This window comes from Muntiacus reevesi, chromosome 1, assembly GCF_963930625.1.
Source record: "Muntiacus reevesi chromosome 1, mMunRee1.1, whole genome shotgun sequence".
NCBI lineage: Eukaryota > Metazoa > Chordata > Mammalia > Artiodactyla > Cervidae > Muntiacus > Muntiacus reevesi.
This window is the reverse complement of record NC_089249.1, coordinates 173,444,749-173,461,958: the sequence shown is the minus strand read 5'-3', so window position 1 is coordinate 173,461,958 and position 17,210 is coordinate 173,444,749. Positions and strand designations below refer to the sequence as shown.

General features: G+C 56.7%; 1 protein-coding gene and 1 non-coding gene across 4 annotated transcripts in view; one reads left to right on the top strand and one right to left on the bottom strand.

Annotated features, from left to right (window-relative positions):
• Positions 1-17,210, bottom strand: part of AGAP1 (ArfGAP with GTPase domain, ankyrin repeat and PH domain 1) — a 567,532-nt gene that overhangs the window by 503,998 nt on the left and 46,324 nt on the right. The gene's annotated exons all lie outside the window — the stretch shown is intronic.
• LOC136156795 (U6 spliceosomal RNA) lies at positions 9,603-9,707 on the top strand. Its single transcript, XR_010661264.1, has one exon. It is a non-coding gene; the product is annotated as a U6 spliceosomal RNA (small nuclear RNA).

Below are 17,210 nucleotides of genomic sequence, written 5' to 3'. Positions count from 1 at the left end.
CACCCTTTCCCAGGCAGAGGGTCTCACCCCTCCACACCAGCGGCCCTGGCCGGGTGCCCAGTACCCCTCCTGCTTCCAGACGGGACCTGAGGCTCAGAGGCGCTGACCGCTAGGCCCGGGTCCAGGGACGTCTGCTCCCACAGCCCCCGCTCTCAGGCCAAACCCACCCCGGGAACCGCCAGGTGAGCGAACCCGTCCGGGACCAAAACCTCCGTCACACAGGGCGGGCCTGCAGAAAGCACCCACGTATCACTCACAGCTCAGTGCAAACCGAAAACACCTCTGTGACCGAGCTAAACAGTCACCGTCACACGGGACCAGACACACGGGCGGGAGCTGCTCTGGGTCAGGGGGTCTGGGTGGGCTCTGGCCACACCGTCCACACTGTGACCCATGACAAGACCAGGAGGCCAGCTCTAGTTACGGACTGGTGGGAGGATTAAGTGGGTTCCTCCAGGTTATGCTCTCAAGAGCTCTTGACACAGAAACGGCCAATAAACGTCATTAACTTGACTGCCATCATCATCATCTCTGGTTCTCCATGTTTCATTAACTCTTGAAAGCCAGCATCCCTGGAACGAGTTCAGACTCCATTCCTCTCACCAAATCAGGAAAACCCCGAGTCTCTGCCCTGCACCACCATCTCGCTGAGCTGTTTGCAGGACCCACAGTGTGGGTCCTCATGAGGGCAGGAACCCAGCAAGCCTTTTCAGCCCTAAAGAAGCAACACAGTGCGAGACACAGCCTCCAAGAGGAAAGACGTTTGTGAATCGCGGGGAGGGAGCGCGCACCTGGGAGGGGTTGGGCGGCCCAGGTGCCCAGCCTCCCCTCCCCTCCCCAGAGCAGCACCCGGCCTCCAGGCTCCGCGCTGAATGCCAGCAGGAAGCAGACATGCCTGGGTGGCAAGGCCACAGGCCCACGGGCTCCAGCAGCCTTCCCAGACCGAACCACAGCCCCCAGGGCCCTGCCAGCTGGGAAACCCGGGGCCACCTCTCGAGTTTCCACCTCTGATCTCCAGAAAGCCAGAGGGCCACAACGGTATCTGCTAAAGACCGGGGTCCTCGGAAAATGATCCAGCCCAGCTCCAAAACACCAGTCTTCAGTTCACACCTGACTTCCACTCTGCCCAGGAGGAAGCAGAAGACCACCCACGCTTGTGTTCAAAACACACGTCCACACAGGGTCCCGAGGGTAAGTGCACCCCGACACTGCACCCCCCTCACTAGGCTCAACACACAACCAAAATGATCCTACGCTCCTGACCTCGTGGCTTGGTAGAGAAAAAAGTTAAACCTAGGTGGGAAGATTAACACACATTGGTTTGGATTGAGCATACGTATGACTTTACTCCAGGCTCCCCTGGTGGCTCAGCTGGTAAAGAATCCGCCTGTACTGCGGGAGACCTGGGTTTGATCCCTGGGTTAGCAAGATCCCCTGGAGCAGGGAAAGGCTACCCATGCAGCATTCTGGCCTGGAGAATCCCATGGACTGTATAGCCCATGGGGTCGCAGAGAGCCGGACACAACTGAGCGATTTCACAAGTTTACTCCAACGCGCACCTGTGGAGCAGGGGACAGACAGAGGATGGAGCCCCCAGACACCCTCCCCGCCCGCCCGGGGGTCTCTCACAGGTCCTGACATCCCGGCCAGTCTCAGCGCTGAAAGGGTGAGGGTGAGGGCACTCGTGGCCTCTCTCCTGACACCCCTGTGGGGCTAGGCACCCCCAGGTCCCCACAGGAGGACAAGGGGCCAGGAGCCGCCCCCAGGCATTGCTGCACCCCAGATGGCCCAGGTGTGGGCAGCTGGGACAAGCCTGGCTAGAGCCGTGGGACGGGTCCTCCTGTCTGTGGCCACTGGAGCACTGGCCGAGCCCTAGAAGATGGGGGTGGGTCAGGACAAAGGGACCTGAGGGGTCCCAGGCCTGTTCCTGAAGCAGGGCTGGTGGGCAGTGTGGGCAGAGGGAGCTGTGACCCCCCAAGCTCCCCAGGGCGCAGCTCCAAGGAGCCCGGGCCGCCTCTGCTGGTCAGCCGCAAGCGACCGTGCACACACTCAGCATCTCAGCGGCCCCCCTCTCCTCCCTGAGAACCACCCGGCATGGTTCTCCCCCGAGGCTCCTCCAGGGAGCAGACCCCACCCAGCCCGCAGACACACTCAAGGTCAGCCAGCAGCTGGGGGGCTTGCTTTCCAATCTGAGGGGCCTCGCCTGGCCGCACATGGCAGAATAGGTGCCCCAGAGCTCCATCCAATCTCCTACCTGCAGTGGCCACCAGCCAGCCTCTGATTCAGCCTCCCTACCATGAAGTTTTTTAAACCTCAGAAACTCAGAAACGGGTCACGACCCCCAGGCCTGCTCTCTACATCGCCGGCCTCTGCTCAGGTGTGAACCTCAAAACAGGCGGCCAAGGTCAAAGGCGGGGGTCACACCTGTGCTTCCAGGCGACATCCTCCCGCCTCGCCCAAAGCAACCTGATGGAAAGACACAAGGTCTGGCCCAGCGGGGAACACCCAGCCAGCTCTCCCTGCTGTCCACCCGGGGCCTGCACACCCAGACACGCGTGCGCCCTCTTGGGAGGCGCAGGGCGTCTGCAGGTTGGTTGAGCATGGACCCCTGGGCCCGCAGCTGGGCATCGGGCACTGCACTGGGGCCAGGCTCCATTCACAGACTCGACACGGAGGCCGACGGGATGGGCACGAGTGGCCCGGGAGCCCCCTCCTTGGGGTCTCAGCTGGGCAGACCCACGCTGCTGGCCGCACGGCCCAGAGGGCAGGACCCCAGGCTCTCCATGAGACAGAGGGATGACACGGCTACCAGAGGGGCGTCACAGAGCAGGCAGACCTCTGGCCCCTCTGAGAAGTCACGCTTCCCTCCATAACCCGGATTCCTGGGAAGACGATCCAGCCGGAAGAGCAGACCCACCGAGCCACGGCAGCTCTGCCTGGGGGCACCAGGGCCCCTCCATCCCCTCCAGGGCTGCCCCGGGTTCTGGGACACTGAGAACCAACTGCTCACCGCCACCCTGGAAAACCACCTCCCCGCACCTCTCTCTACAGTTTTATGGACTGGAGGGAAAGTTTGTCTGACAAGCGCAAAAATATATTTCCAAACAGGCCCAAGGCTCTCAGGAGGGCCTCCAACCCACAGGTGTGTGGATGAAAGGCTCTTTTCCTCCCCGATCAGAGCTGGGGGGCGGGGCGCCCTGTTGGTGCCCCGAGAGGCTGGCAGCGAGAGGGGGGCCCAGGGGCAGCAAGGCTTCTGGTTACAGGGCTAGAAGGGCGGCCGGGACCTTGATCCCTGTCAAGCCAGGGAAGCTCCGAGCGCTGCCTGGGTGCCCGGGAGACACTAGCCTGCTCCCAGCCAAGGGCTGGCAACCCAGAGCCCCACCCGCTGCAAACTTGCCACCGAGGAAACCCAAGTCAACCACGAGGTTGGCGAAGCAGGGCCACGCGCTCTGCTGCTGCAACAGCACGGACTCCACCCGGCAGAGCAGGCTAATTAAAACGAGCTGCTCGAGACGACGGCTCCCAGTGACCTGCCAATTAACGCGCTGCCTCGCAGACTCCCAAGCTCCTCGTCCCCAAAGCCTACCTGCAATAAACCTTTCTATTCCTGAAGATCACGCTCCCCAGAGCCCTTCTGCAGGCCTACCACCCAGACGCCACCTCGGGTACCAAGAAGCTTCCCTGGACTTCTAGCTGGAAGGAGATGAAGGCTTTGTGCATCCAGGAACGGAACCCGAAGGAGCGGACCGCAGCTCAGGGGCGCCATCAGCTGGGATGGAGGCGGAGGAGACAGCGGCTCTGGGGGTCCCTAAGCAGAGGTTCTTTCATGCGTCAGTCAAAGCTCAGTGAAGCCACTTTCGAAGGGTGGAAATACAACTTCTACTGCAAGGAGCGCCAATCAGGAGGGCCTCACACGCCGACAGGTGCCCTGGGTGGCCCCTCTCCCCCAGGGCTGGAGTCCCTGCCCTCTGCTCACTTGAGACCCCAAGCTCTGCCAGGTGGGAGCCAACCCACGGCCTCACTGAGGCTCCAGACGGATGCGGCTAACTCAAGTCTCAGGGACCAGGTACCACTTAGCATGCAGACTCGCGGCCACCAGTGGCCAAGCAGCCAGCAGGGAGATGGGCCGAAATGCCAAGACTCAACCTGCCCTCGAGGATGACAGTGACAAGGTCTCAGTAGCAGCAGCCCCTTACTGATATTAGCCGTGGGCCTCCGTCCCGGAAGCTGCTCTCCTTAACGAATCTGAACAACAACTCGTTGGGAGAAGACCCTGACTCTGTGAAAGATGGAGGGCAGGAGGAGAAGGGGGCGATGGAGGATGAGATGGTTCGAGCATCACTGATTCAATGGACATCACGAGCCTGAGCAAACTCTGGGAGGTAATGAAGGACAGAGAAGCCTGGAGCACTGCAGTCCCTGGGGTCAGAAAGAGACAGGACTGAACAACAACAACGCAACAGAGGCGAGTGCTCCTTGCAGAGAAAAGAAAACCAAAGCACAACTAGGAGGTCATCACACTCCCACCCGGACACCCCCCGTGTGTGTGTGTGTGTGTGTGTGTGTGTGTGTGTGTACCCTCCTCGTCACCCCTGCCTCCATCCTCTGGGTTCGACCCTCTCTGCACCCACTGCAGCTCCAGATGCCTCGGCCACACCTGGCTGCAGACCTCCAACAGGTGCATGCACCTGCCCACCACCGCCTCCCCGCAGCCCGATGTGTGGGCGCTGCTCTCCTGACATTCTGGGTGAAGAGCAGATGGAAGAAACTCCCCCCATTCCCGGAACATCCAGCCCCTGGGGTTCTGGACTTTCTCCAAACAGCCAACAGTTCTCCCTGACCGTGCGACTCCAGCGGGCTTCCCGCCTCCACCACCAGCCGGCGTTCAACATGCCGTGAAATCCCACTCGAACTGTAAGCTCACCAGGGAACTGTCCCAAACCTGGTTTCCAACACTATTTCCACTTAAGGAACATTCCCTTGATAGAATTTCTCCGCGCTGACTTCTCTCTCCCTTCCCTGCAATAACTGTTATTTTTAACGCCATCCCTGTGCAGAATTGGAAGTGGATCTAAGCAGACCCCAATGATGAATGTGGCGGAGAGGAGATACAACCACCGTTGAGACGATGCTCCAAGTCCTGCTCAAGGGGGTGGCAGGGCCTGGGTCCAAACCGTCCGCACCTTAACTCCACACCAGAGTGCTTCGAGGCACTCTGTGAACTTCCTGTATCTTTGCAAAACAGTTTGGGGGGACTTGACATAAGCACCCTCCCGTCCCCAGCCTCTTGCTCCATCAGGCTCCTCCCTGGTCACTCAGGTCAGCATCCCTGAGACGCCAGCACACAGCTCTCCACTGTCCTGCGCACAGGACCCCCCGCTTCACCTCCCAGACCTGCCAGTCGAGCGAAGGTCAGAGGTAAGCCCCTCTCTACATCCCAGAGAAAACCCCCGGCTTGTCCTTCTTGAGCCTCTAAAGGTGCCCCCCTCACAAACCCTCAGCATGTGCCTGCCAAGAACACGTCTGGGAAAGTAAGAGGATTAGAGTGGTCTCATCAAGGAGCCTGACACTCTGTCTAGCTCCTCTCTCCCCACCTGCTCAGAATCCACTCTGGAGACACGGAGGCCTGGAAACCCCACTCCCGGAAGACAGAAAAGCAGGCAGAAGGGAGCCGAGTACAGCTCCAAAGAGCGAGACACAGACAGGGCCACCTTTCCCAGGTGGTCCCACCTGTGCCGGGGGTAGGGCTCAGGTGACAACCCCCCCCCCCCGTGCCCTCCCCCAGGGGCCAAGCATCGGCTGCCAATTCGGGTCCCGCTAAGCCGCTGCCTCTCTGCTCTGGCGTCGATTGGCTCCTGATAAACACTGTTCCATCACCAGAGCATGCGCTCACGGCTCAGCCACAGGAAGAACAGGGGCTCCCGCCACCCCGGGCATGGTGTCTGCAGTGCCCACCTCTCAGGGGGACGAAAGAAGATGCTTTGATGCAAGTCCCGCAGACCGTCAGCGCCACCAAGGCAGACACCTGCCTGCACCGCCAGACGGGAGCCCATGGCATTTCCCGGGTCCGCGGGTCGGGGGCAGGGAGGCCGAGAACTGGCATTGCTGACAGCTCTTGGGGGGCATCACGCTTGCACTGGGGGTGAAGAAGGAAGGGCTGGACCATGAACCGAGAAGCCACCCTGCCCACCCCGAGGAGCTGAGTTCTGTGGGAAGAAAGGCTGGGGGGAGCCCAGAGGGCTTCCGTTTTACAAAGAGCTGGGAAGGGGAAGGCGGGGAAAGCGCCCCAGAGGAGACTGCAGCCGCAGGCCCCCGAGTGCCCGAGAGCCGCCCGCCTGCAGCACGCCGGGCACTGACCTCAGTGTCCTTAGGGCCTGCGGTCCCAGCGGCCACCCTGCCCAGCACTCTAGCCCGGACGGGATGTGCGCCAGTCTCACCAGCCCTCCCTGAGACCCACCCAGCCTCCTGAGGACAAACACTGATACAAGGACAGTCCTCATGTTAAACAGCGGGGCCCACCGAAGAGGCAGCCGAGTTCACGGGGTGGAGGGCTGAACCCCACCCAGCTCCTCCCTTGCAGGGGCCCGCACACCTGAGCTGCAGCCCCCTGGGAGAACCCAGGGCCCCTCCTGGCCCCCCACCTGGACGCTCCCATCCCCCACTCACTCAGACAGCTCCCCCTCTTCCTGCGTGACAGGTGGGGGCCACCGAAGCAACCACGGGGACACCCCGGGCCAGCCACGCCCGCACCAGGTGAGCTGAAGGCTGGGGAACAAGAGGCAGGGGTGCCGTCACCACGGGATCAAGGTGACCTTCTGACACCGGAACCCGTCACGGGCCTGTGGCAGCTGGTGACTGGGTCCCTCTGCACAAAGGCTCCCGGGAGGAGCCCTGGGTGACAACAGCCAGGCCCCCGGGAGGGTGACCGTCCCTTTGCCGCCGGCGGCTCCGAGCGGTCAGGGATCCCTGTGATGAGACCCCAGGTCGGGCGGGAGGAGCTGCCTACTCCTGGGCCACCGAGCCTCCCTGGGCAGTGCCCTGCCATGCCGGCTGGCACAGGGGCCATGACACCTTTGGGGGGACAGAACCAGGGCCAGAGGGCCCAGCGGCGCTGCCCTGGTCCCCCTCCTGGCCCGCTCCACACAGACAACAGATGGCTGACGGATTAGAGGGCTGACCAGAGACTCCCAAACTGTTAACGTGTCCAGGCGTCCCGTGGGGATCCAAACACAATTAAAGCTCGGGCGCTCATCCTGCATTTGTGACGTGCTCCCGGTGGGGGGCAGGCGCTGTCTTCCGATCACTCATGTGTCCGGCCTTGCGTCTTGAATGAACAGTTCTGAGTGGTTCAAAGCAGCGGTCCCCAACCTTTGTGGCACCAGAGAGGCTGGTTCTACAGGAGACAATTTTTCCACAAACCCCCCCGGGGAGGGGGGGCTGCGATGGGAGGAGGTGGTTTCAGGATGATACAAGGGCATGACATTTCTTGTGCGCTTTGTATCTAGTTTAATGCCATCGGTGACCTGACAGGAGGTAAAAGTGCTTGGCCCAGAGGTTGGGGACCCCTGGTTTAAATGGTTCTCCAATACCGACCGAAACTGGCACTCCTAAAACACCCACACAGATGCTCAGAAATATCGATACGCTACAGACTACCCACGCCCTAATCAAACACATGGATGATTCCGTGGTCAACTGCAAAGTGCCTTCAGGTGCATGGACCCAGAAAGAACCCAGGCAGGCTTTTGGATTTCTTGGATTTCCTGAATCCAGGTGAGGGGCTGTGGGCCTTGACGCACCAGTGTTTCTGGAAGTAAGTTAAAGAAGAAGTGAAGTCACTCAGTCACATCCAACTCTTTGCAACCCCATGGACTGTAGTGTGCTAGGCTCCTCCATCCGTGAGATTCTCCAGGCAAGAATACTGAAGTGGGTTGCCCTTTCCTTCTCCAGGGCATCCTCCTGACCCAGGGATTGAACCATGGTCTCCCGCACTGCAGGCAGACTACTTAACATCCAAGCCACCAGGAAAGTAAGTTGGGGGGAGGTGAGAGATTTGAGAGGATGAAACAAGGAGGAGAAAAATGAGGCCACGAGCACCGTCTTTCAGAGCGTCTCAGCACGTGGATCCCGCACCGGAACAGAGATGGACACGGTGGGGGGCAGGGCCCCCGGAGGGCAGACGGCAGCCCATCAGCCAAGCACTCGGGGCCCAAAGCGCTGGACCTTGCTCCAGAGCTAACAGGACCCTCACAGCAAGCGCTGTTTCGCCTTCTCGCTTGAGAATGGACGTGACTGTTTCCTGTGACATCTGGGCGGAACCAGCACCCGAAGACCCACCTCCCGAGGCCTGGCTCACAGACCCCCAGTGCACCTGTCACACCCACACACACATTTTCACAAAGCCGCCGCCTGCCGGGATTACCCCAGGCCCTCTTCTTTTCGATGCACAGACACCAAGTGCCTGCCTGCCCCCCACAATTCCCACAGTCACCCCAACGTCGCAGGCCCAGCCTCTCACAGGGACAAGGTAAGATAAGGCCCCCCAACAGGCTAAAGGGCTCTCACAGGCCAGGATGCGGTCGTCTGGGAGGCTGACATCGTGGGGCACTGAGTGTCCTGGGAGAGACACACTCCTTTCCACACTCACACGAGATGCATGCTCACCACGCCATCACTGCACACAAGCCCCAGGGTGAGTCTGCAAGGCTGGCGGGGGTGTGGGAGAGATGCGTGAATCTCACGAGGGGAGGCCACAGGGACAAAACAGCCTGGAACACTGAGGGTCCACCCCCAACTTCCATCGATGTGCTCGCCTCGGCTTCGCTAACCTTTGTGTTGATGGATTTCACAGCCCCCGCTGGTTTGGGCTGTGCCAGGCTGGAAGCGTGGCTTCACACGCCTTGTGGTTTCATTCATCTCCGTGTAGTTTCCCTAGGCTTGTTACTGTTCAGCCGTTCAGTCGTGTCTGACTCTTTGCGAACCCATGGAGGGCAGCACAACAGGCTTCCCAGTCCTTCACCATCCCCTGGAGTCTGCTCAAATTCACGTCCACTGCAAAATACTGGAAGAATGTGGCTCATTTCTCTCACTATGTTATAGATGTTCTGAGCAGTAAAGTGATGTTCACAGAAGCTGGACCAGGAGCCAAGGGAATTTGCAAAGTCGTTAGAAAAGCCGATACGGCAGCCTGGAGCTTCGCTCAGCAGTTGGAAAGCGAATGGCAGATAAGACACGAGGGCAAAGGTTTGCTGAAAGATTTCTTAAGGCCTCTGAACCACAAGAGAAAGCGCGTAACGTCGGCAGGGCGGGTACCACGTGGCACCCCGGGGGTGATGACACAGGACCCCCCTCCGAGTCCACTGCCGCCTCTGCCTCCCTGCTCTGACGGGCAGCAGAGAGCACCTCCCTACGCACCATGCTCAACAGCCGTGTCCTCATTACACTGGCAAGTGTCTCTCTCTGCCCACGTGGTTCACCTCTGCACGGCCTTCTGGGTAACAGCAGGCCCACCCGGGCCAGGCGGTGTGCACTGCAGCGGCCTGCTTCCACCAGCTGCTTGGCTCCCCTTAACCTTCTCTCACCTGCTTCCAGGCTCACAGTAGTGCTCGCTCCAGCAGCGCAGAAGTAAAACCGTGAAGATACGCAGAAGATGAGCACCGCCCCTGTGCAAGGACGGCACGTAAGTTCGTGAAGCGTTCCCTGCGTTTTGACATATATACACTACGGGCTTCCCTTGTGGCTCACCTGGTAAAGAATCTGCCTGCAATGCGGGAGACCTAGGTTCGATCCCTGGGTCGGGAAGATTCCCTGGAGAAGGGAAAGGCTATACCCACTCCAGTATTCTGGCCTGGAGAATTCCATGGACTGTATAGCCCGTGGGGTTGCAGTCAGTCAGATATGCCTGAGCGGTATTTCTAAATCGCCTACACTATCTTGTGTTAAACAGATAGCTAGTGGGAAGCTGCTATATAACACAGGGAGCCCAGCCTGGCGCTCTCTGATGACCCAGAGGGGTGGGACTGGAGGGGCAGGGAGGCTCAAGAGCGAGGGGATATATATATATACAATTATGGCTGATTGACGTTGTTATATGGCAGCAACCAACACGACATTGTAAAGCGATTATCCTCCAATTTAAAATGGAGGAAAGAGAAGTCGCCCAGTTGTGTCCAGCTCTCTGAGACCCCACGGACTGTAGCCCACCAGGCTCCTCCGTCCTTCTGATTCTCCAGGCAATAATACTGGAGTGGGTTGCAATTTCCTTCTCCAGGGGATCTTCCCAACCCAGGGGATTGAACCCGGGTCTCCAGCATCGTAGGCAGCAGTTTTATTGACTCAGCCACCAGGGAAGACATACATACACACACACACATATATAAAGCATTTCAAAATAAATGGCAAGAACTGTTGACATAAAAAAAGGTTCATGGCAGCATCTAAATAAAACCTTCTCAATTCTGTCACAGCAGAAACTGAAGACCACAGAGCTAACGATCATTCAAGGCACAGTAAAGCACACGAGCTTCCAGACCAGCAGTTCCTTGTTCTGGTTCACAGGAGGGCACCCATGTGTGCTGGACTCAAGGACTGCTGGTGAGATCAGACAAGCCATCGCCAGCACCCCCAGAGACCCCCCCATCACCTCCAACACCCACCCACCCCCAGCTCCCACCCCATCACCATCAGCTGTGAAGTAACCTCCATCTTTGCTGGGAACCGGTGGCATCTTGGAAGGACCTCAGCCCTGTTTGTCGACAGAGATCCATGAGAGATGCGCTGACGACAGGCATGGTTCTGAAAACAGAAACTCCTCCTCTTGGTGGGATGCCAGGAACCACCAGGAGTTCAACCTGGCCAATCTACAACCAGGCTACTTCTAGACCACAACGTCCACTTTTCTTATCCCTGCTGTTGCTGAAAATCAAGACCCAGCAGAAGCAAGGCTGACTCCACTGCGGGTGGCAGAGGTCTGCAGGGCACTCAGCCATGCGCTGCCCCTCAGTCCCACTCTAGGCTCCAATGAGCAACATTCACACGCAAGGCAAAAATCCAACTGAGCTGCCTGATCGGTCCGGCCTGCCTTGGTGACAGCTGTTTCTATGTCCCTGAAATTCTGCCCCCGACCCCTCCTCACAGACAGACCCTTACAGCTCAGCGTGGAGAATGGCTCCCCATGCGAGGCAAAGCTGGGCCACATCCTAAAGAATGAGGAGGGTCCAGCCACGACCCTGGGGGGTGGAGAGACTGACCTTCAAGCAGGGCGGACCCCTGGAGGTGAACATCTCATGTGATAGAGGAAGCGTGCTTCTCAATTCATGTCTCATTACTGAGTGAGAGCCACCCAGGTACATCCGACTCTTTGCGACCCTGTGGAAGGTAGCCCCCCAGGCTCCTCTGTCCATGGGATTCTCCAGGCAAGAATACTGGAGTGGGTTGCTATTTCCTTCTCCAGAGGATCTTCTCGACCCAGGGATTGAACACGAGTCTCCTACATTGCAGGCGGATTCATTTACCATCTGAGTCACCAGGGAAGCTTACTATTTATTAAGAGACATTTCTAAGTACAGACAGGTCAACTTAAAAAGCGTCAGCAGACACATGCTTGACTTTATCTTTTACTCTACAGATAAGACATTACAATATGTAATGAATCCATACACCTTTTCTAAAGGAATACCCAAGACAGAAGTAGCAATAAAGTTATCAACGACAATCATCAATCAGATGAAATAACTTAAATGACACTTATCTCTCTCAAAGAGATGGGGACTGGGCAAGTGGTCGGGAAGGAAATACAATGTGCTTTTAACTTTGCATGAAAACAGTTCCATGTTGCTAAACATACTTCTGCATTTGCCAAATAAATCCTCTACTTCAAATTACCATCCAAATGCTTAAACTCCACTTTTGGCCTTTGTTTTGGAATCTGTCACTTTGTTTCACGATTTTCTGTCCTAAAAAACTGTTTCTTTTTTTTCCCCCCAATCACTCTTCCTCGTGAAACCTGAACAGCAGAGATACATCTGTTTACATCCTTTGGCACACCACGACCATTGTCATATCTAGGATTTCTTTTCCTCCTCCCAAAAGCCAATTTTCTCTGCCACTGAGAATGCATGGTATAAAGGGATTACGAGCAGCCTGGCCTGCTTTGTTTAATTTATTTGACTGCACCAGGTCTCAGCTGCTGCACACGGGATCCTTAGGTGGGGTATGCAAACTCTTATGCAGAATCTAGTTCCCCAACCAGGGATCGAACCTGGGCTCCCTCCACTGGGAGCACAGAGTCTTATCCACTGGACCAGCAGGGAAGTCCCCATCTTGGGCTATTTAAGGAAGAAGCATGGACCTTGCTCTGCCAGCTAGTGCATGCCGGCCATCTGTGGCCCACCATGCCCCCCAGGGTCGGGGGAGGGGGGAGTCCCCCTCTGGGCCCTGCCTGCCCCACCTGGCCTGAAGCCCCAACCTCACTCACGCTCTGTATCCAATAAGCACTCAGCAAGCACTGATTGACGCTTGGTGCTCTGGCAGATAAGAACATGCACAAAAGGTGCTTCTGGCCCCTGGCGCTGCGAGAACCAGCAGAGCCAAAACAGAGTCTAGCCTGTCCATCACAAAGCAACATCCTATGGGGCCGGAATTAAAGCAGCTGTCTCTGTCTGTCTAGTCAAGGCTATGGTTTTTCCAGTGGTCATATATGGATGTGAGAGCTGGACCATAAAGAAAGCTGAGAGCCGAAGAATTGATGCTTTTGAACTGTGGGGTTGGAGAAGACAGTTGAGAGTCCCTTGCACTGCAAGGAGGTCCAACCAGTCCATCCTGAAGAAGATCAGTCCTGAATATTCATTGAAAGGTCTGATGCTGAAGCTGAAGCTCCAATACTTTGGCCACCTGATGCAAAGAACTAACTGACTGGAAAAGATCCTGATGCTGGGAAAGGTTGAAGGCAGGAGGAGAAGGGGAAAGCAGAGGATGAGATGGTAGGATGGCATCACCGACTCAATGGACATGAGTTTAAGTAAGCTCTGGGAGTTGGTGATGGACAGGGAGGCCTGGTGTGCTGCAGTCCATGGGGTCGCAAAGAGTCGGACACAACTGAACGACTGGACTGGACTGAACTGCAGGAGACAGAAGGCTGGGCCGTCGGGGAAGCTCCCTCGAGGTGCGCTGGAGCTGCTGGGTGTTGATTCCCACAAGGAGAATCCACAGGAGAGCTGTAACTAACCCTAGTGACACGGCCTCCCGCCTCCCCACAGCAAACACCCGACATCTCCAGGAAGTAAATGGCTTCAGGAGATACTTACTGAGTGTGACCACACGTTAAAAGCAAAAAATTCCACCCACCTCTTCCCCTGCTTCATCGGCAGCAACTGGAAGAGACCCAGATAGGTTTCAGCTCAGTCTCAAATCTCCTCCAAACAAACCTCACACTAAGGTTTCCCTGGTGGCAGAGACGGAAAGGGATCCGCCTGCAATGCGGGAGACCTGGGTTCGATCCCTGAGTCGGGAAGACTCTCTAGAGAAGGGAATGGCAACCCATACCAGTGTTTGTGCCTGGAGCCTAGTGGGCTGCAGCCCATGGGATCGCAAAGAGTCAGACATGACCGGGTGACTAACACTTTAAGGTTTCACATCCTGGCCCGAAAGGACTGTAGTTAGGATGAATGTGTGGTTTTCAGGAAACCCAGAGTCTTTGAATAATCATCCTGTTCTTTCAAAAGCAAAACGCTCATGCTCTGCTGCACAGGTGCGTGAAGCTGGGTTTCACCAACAGCAGTCTGGAACACTTACACTATTTTCGACAGGACAAGGAAATGAGGGTCATAATGATTTTAACCCCCGGCACTATTATTAACAAGCCCTTTGAAGCTAGGTGGGGCATTCGGGAGTGTCGGCCTCACTGAGAACACAGTATCTCATTTTTCCCCGACAGTCGATCATCGAAAGAACAAAATGGCAATAACCAGGATGAGAGAGAGGAGGCTGAGTAAACAGTGTAATTCTACTACATAGGCTGTAGAAGATATTTACATCCGCATGTTGAAATGACTGCTCATCTCATCAGAATATGTTTTAACTCAAGCTGAAATTTTATAACTATTGAAAACCTCTAACCCCGGACTCTAGGACCACTGAGAAGATTTGGTAATGTGACCCTGGACCAGTCCCAATCAGAAGGAAACAAAAGGAGTTCTGAAACCTGACACAGAAGGTTCTCCAGAGTCAACATTCCAGCAGGAAGGCAGATTTTCCAGGTTAATCAACTAGAAATTCAAGTCTGACAACTATGGGGGCGGGGGGCAGGGTGTGTGTCCAACAGACCTCTGCACCTCCAACAGGCCAGGAACACACCGGCCCGCCCTGGGGGCGGCAGGCAACAGCCCCACACACATCTGGGTTACTTTGCTGTAACTTATGGGGAAGGAGGCTCGAGAGCTCGGCTCCCACCCTTTGAGAGCCTGACTTTCACGAAGCCTACTTCCAGCCCCACTGACTGTGAAAAGGATCCTATTTCTACCCCAAGAAGGCCAGTGATCACCCAAAGAGCACCCTTCTTTGGAAAACTTACCTAACAGAAACTAAACACACATACACACACAAAAAGAAGCTAACCACAGACCCATCTAGAGCGGGGAAGTCAATCGGTGCAGAACTCGGGACCTTGTAAGTGATCCTGGGGGGTGTGAGGCTTTCACAGAGGTGGACAGCACCCTCTGTGTCTCTGCTGGCTCCACTCTGTCCTGCTTGAACACCTGATGGACCACTGATGGGGACCTCTGCCACTCATCTCCATCAAGTTCCTGAAACCAGTGTAACCCACATCTGAGTCCTCAATCATCCTCACCGAGATGGTCACGCATGTGTTCGTTAAGCATCTGTTCAACTTCAAGGGCTTCCCTTGTGGCCCAGCTGGTGAAGAACCCGCCTGCAATGCAGGAGACCTGGTTTTGATCCCTGAGTTCGGAAGATCCTTTGGAGAAGGGAAAGGCTATCCACCGCAGTATCCTGGCCTGGAGAATTCCCTGGATTGTATAGTCCACGGGGTCGCAAAGAGTCAGACACGACTGAGCGACTTTCACTTCACTTCACCTTCAAGGTCAACCTTATAAAAAATGTCTCAACCGGGGGGGCTTCCCTGGTAGCTCAGTGGTAAAGTATCCACCTGCCAACTCAGGAGACATGAGTTTAATCCCCAGTCCAGGAAGATCCCACGTGCCATGAAGCAATTACGCCCATGAGCCACAACGTCTGAGCCTCTGTCCCAGAGCCCAGGAACCACAACTACTAAAACTTGCGTGCCTAGACCCTGTGCTCTTTAGAAAGAGAAGCTCCCACAAGGAGAAGCCCCATGCACCCCAGCTAGAGAGCTGCCCCTGCGCCCCACAACCAGAGAAAAGCCCTCACAGCAACGAAGCCCAGCACGGCCAAAATTAAAAGTAAGTAGAATTATTTTTAAAAAGAAAATGTCCCACCCAGGTCACTCTGTATTCAAACACTTCCTTGAATGGGGGTGGAGAGAAAAGCCGGGACCTGAGAACAGGGTATGGTCTGAAGCGCTCAGGCCCCAGTGGCGCCAGGGGCGGGGGTAGAACACGCAGGCACTGTTGGAAAAAAGCCTGCCAGGCCCTGGGCGGGATGTCATCTCAGATGCATGCTGTGACCCCCCCAAGTCCACGCGTTCAGAGGACACACGCCACCCCCGGACGCCCCAAAGCAGACCTGCCGGGACATCAGAACTCAGAGCGGCCACGGCTCCTGCACACGCATAAGACCCAAGCTTACGGCTCTGATTATTCTGCAGTCCCTTGAGGAACTAAGGAGCCAAAGAGAACCGGTCACAGACTCGATCTCGGCTCCCACGAGCAGAGCCTCAAGGCTGCCAACTTCCTGCTCTTCCCAGGAGCCCTCACCCTGCTGAAAAGTGATCCAGAAATTGCTAGAAAACGGTGCGGAAAATAGGATCACTTTTTTTTTGGCTGCACTGTGTGGCTGTGTGGGATGTTAGCTGCCTGAGCAGGGATTGAACCCAAGACCCCTGCATTGGCAGCTCGGTGTCTTAACCACTGGCCCACCAGGGAAGTCCCAATCACCGTCTTCTCTGGCTCAGTCTGTTCAGAAACAGAACCTCAAACCGCACTGTCTGACCCCACCGAGGAGGAAGCCGCATCCGTGGGAGAAGGTGCTGGCGCCCTCTGAGTCTGTGGGCACCTCCCCCCACCCCCACCCCGCTGAGAAGGCTTCCTGCCCAGGGTACGGTTGCACCCCAGCCCCCCAGGTTCGGGTCGAGCGGCAGGTTCCGAAACACTCCAGGCAGCCCAGCCCTCCCCGGAGCGCAGTCCCGTGGCAAGCTCCCTCCAACCTCTCACCTAGATGCTCTGACAGTCTCCCGGTGAAGACGCAAAGCTAAGAATTCTTCCCCAGGCACAGTGAGCGTTCCGAACGTCGACCAGAGTCCCAGACTTGGATTTAACAGTCTCCCATTGTGCATGCTCTGCAGGAGTGGAAACTTAATAGCAATGAAGCGGATACCTTGCGTCCTGAAGACCGGCTACACTGTAACCGGGAGGTGCTTGCTACTGATGTTTCAGCACCTCCCCCCCAGTTCCCTTCCCCCTCCAGAAACTGCCAATGACACTGAGCTCCTTTAGCTGAGCCACAGCCAGCCCTCCTCCTCAGAGCCCAGCCTATCCACCTCTGGGGGCGGGGGTGGGGTGGGGGTGGGGATGATGGAAGGGGGTGCTGGCTGGAGAAGGGGATTCAGCTAGCCCATCACAGTGGGGTGGGGCCACACTGCCCAGGGAAGGACGGTGCCTTGACTTGCCCCCTTGGTCCTGAAGACAAGCCAGCAAATGCGTATACAGGATGCAGTCGATCAGATCATCCCCAAGTCCTGAGAAAGGACAGACTCTCAGCTGCACTGGATTCTCCTGTTCCAGGAGTTCAGTTCACACAGGTGAAAATAAAAACGCAGAGACTCCGGAGCTGCTGGGGAGCTCGGCGGGCAGGCAGGGCTTGTGAGAAAAGCCGGCACAGGAGGCCTGGTCAGTGTCCCACGATCAGTGGGTACCGAGGAGGTACAAGCGGCAGAATCCGATGCTGCAACGTCAGGGTGTCTATAACGCAGCCTCAAAGGTCCAGTAAAAACAAAGACAAAACAACAACGAAAAATTTATACAGGTGGTGGTTGCTGTTTCATCTCTAAGTCTTTC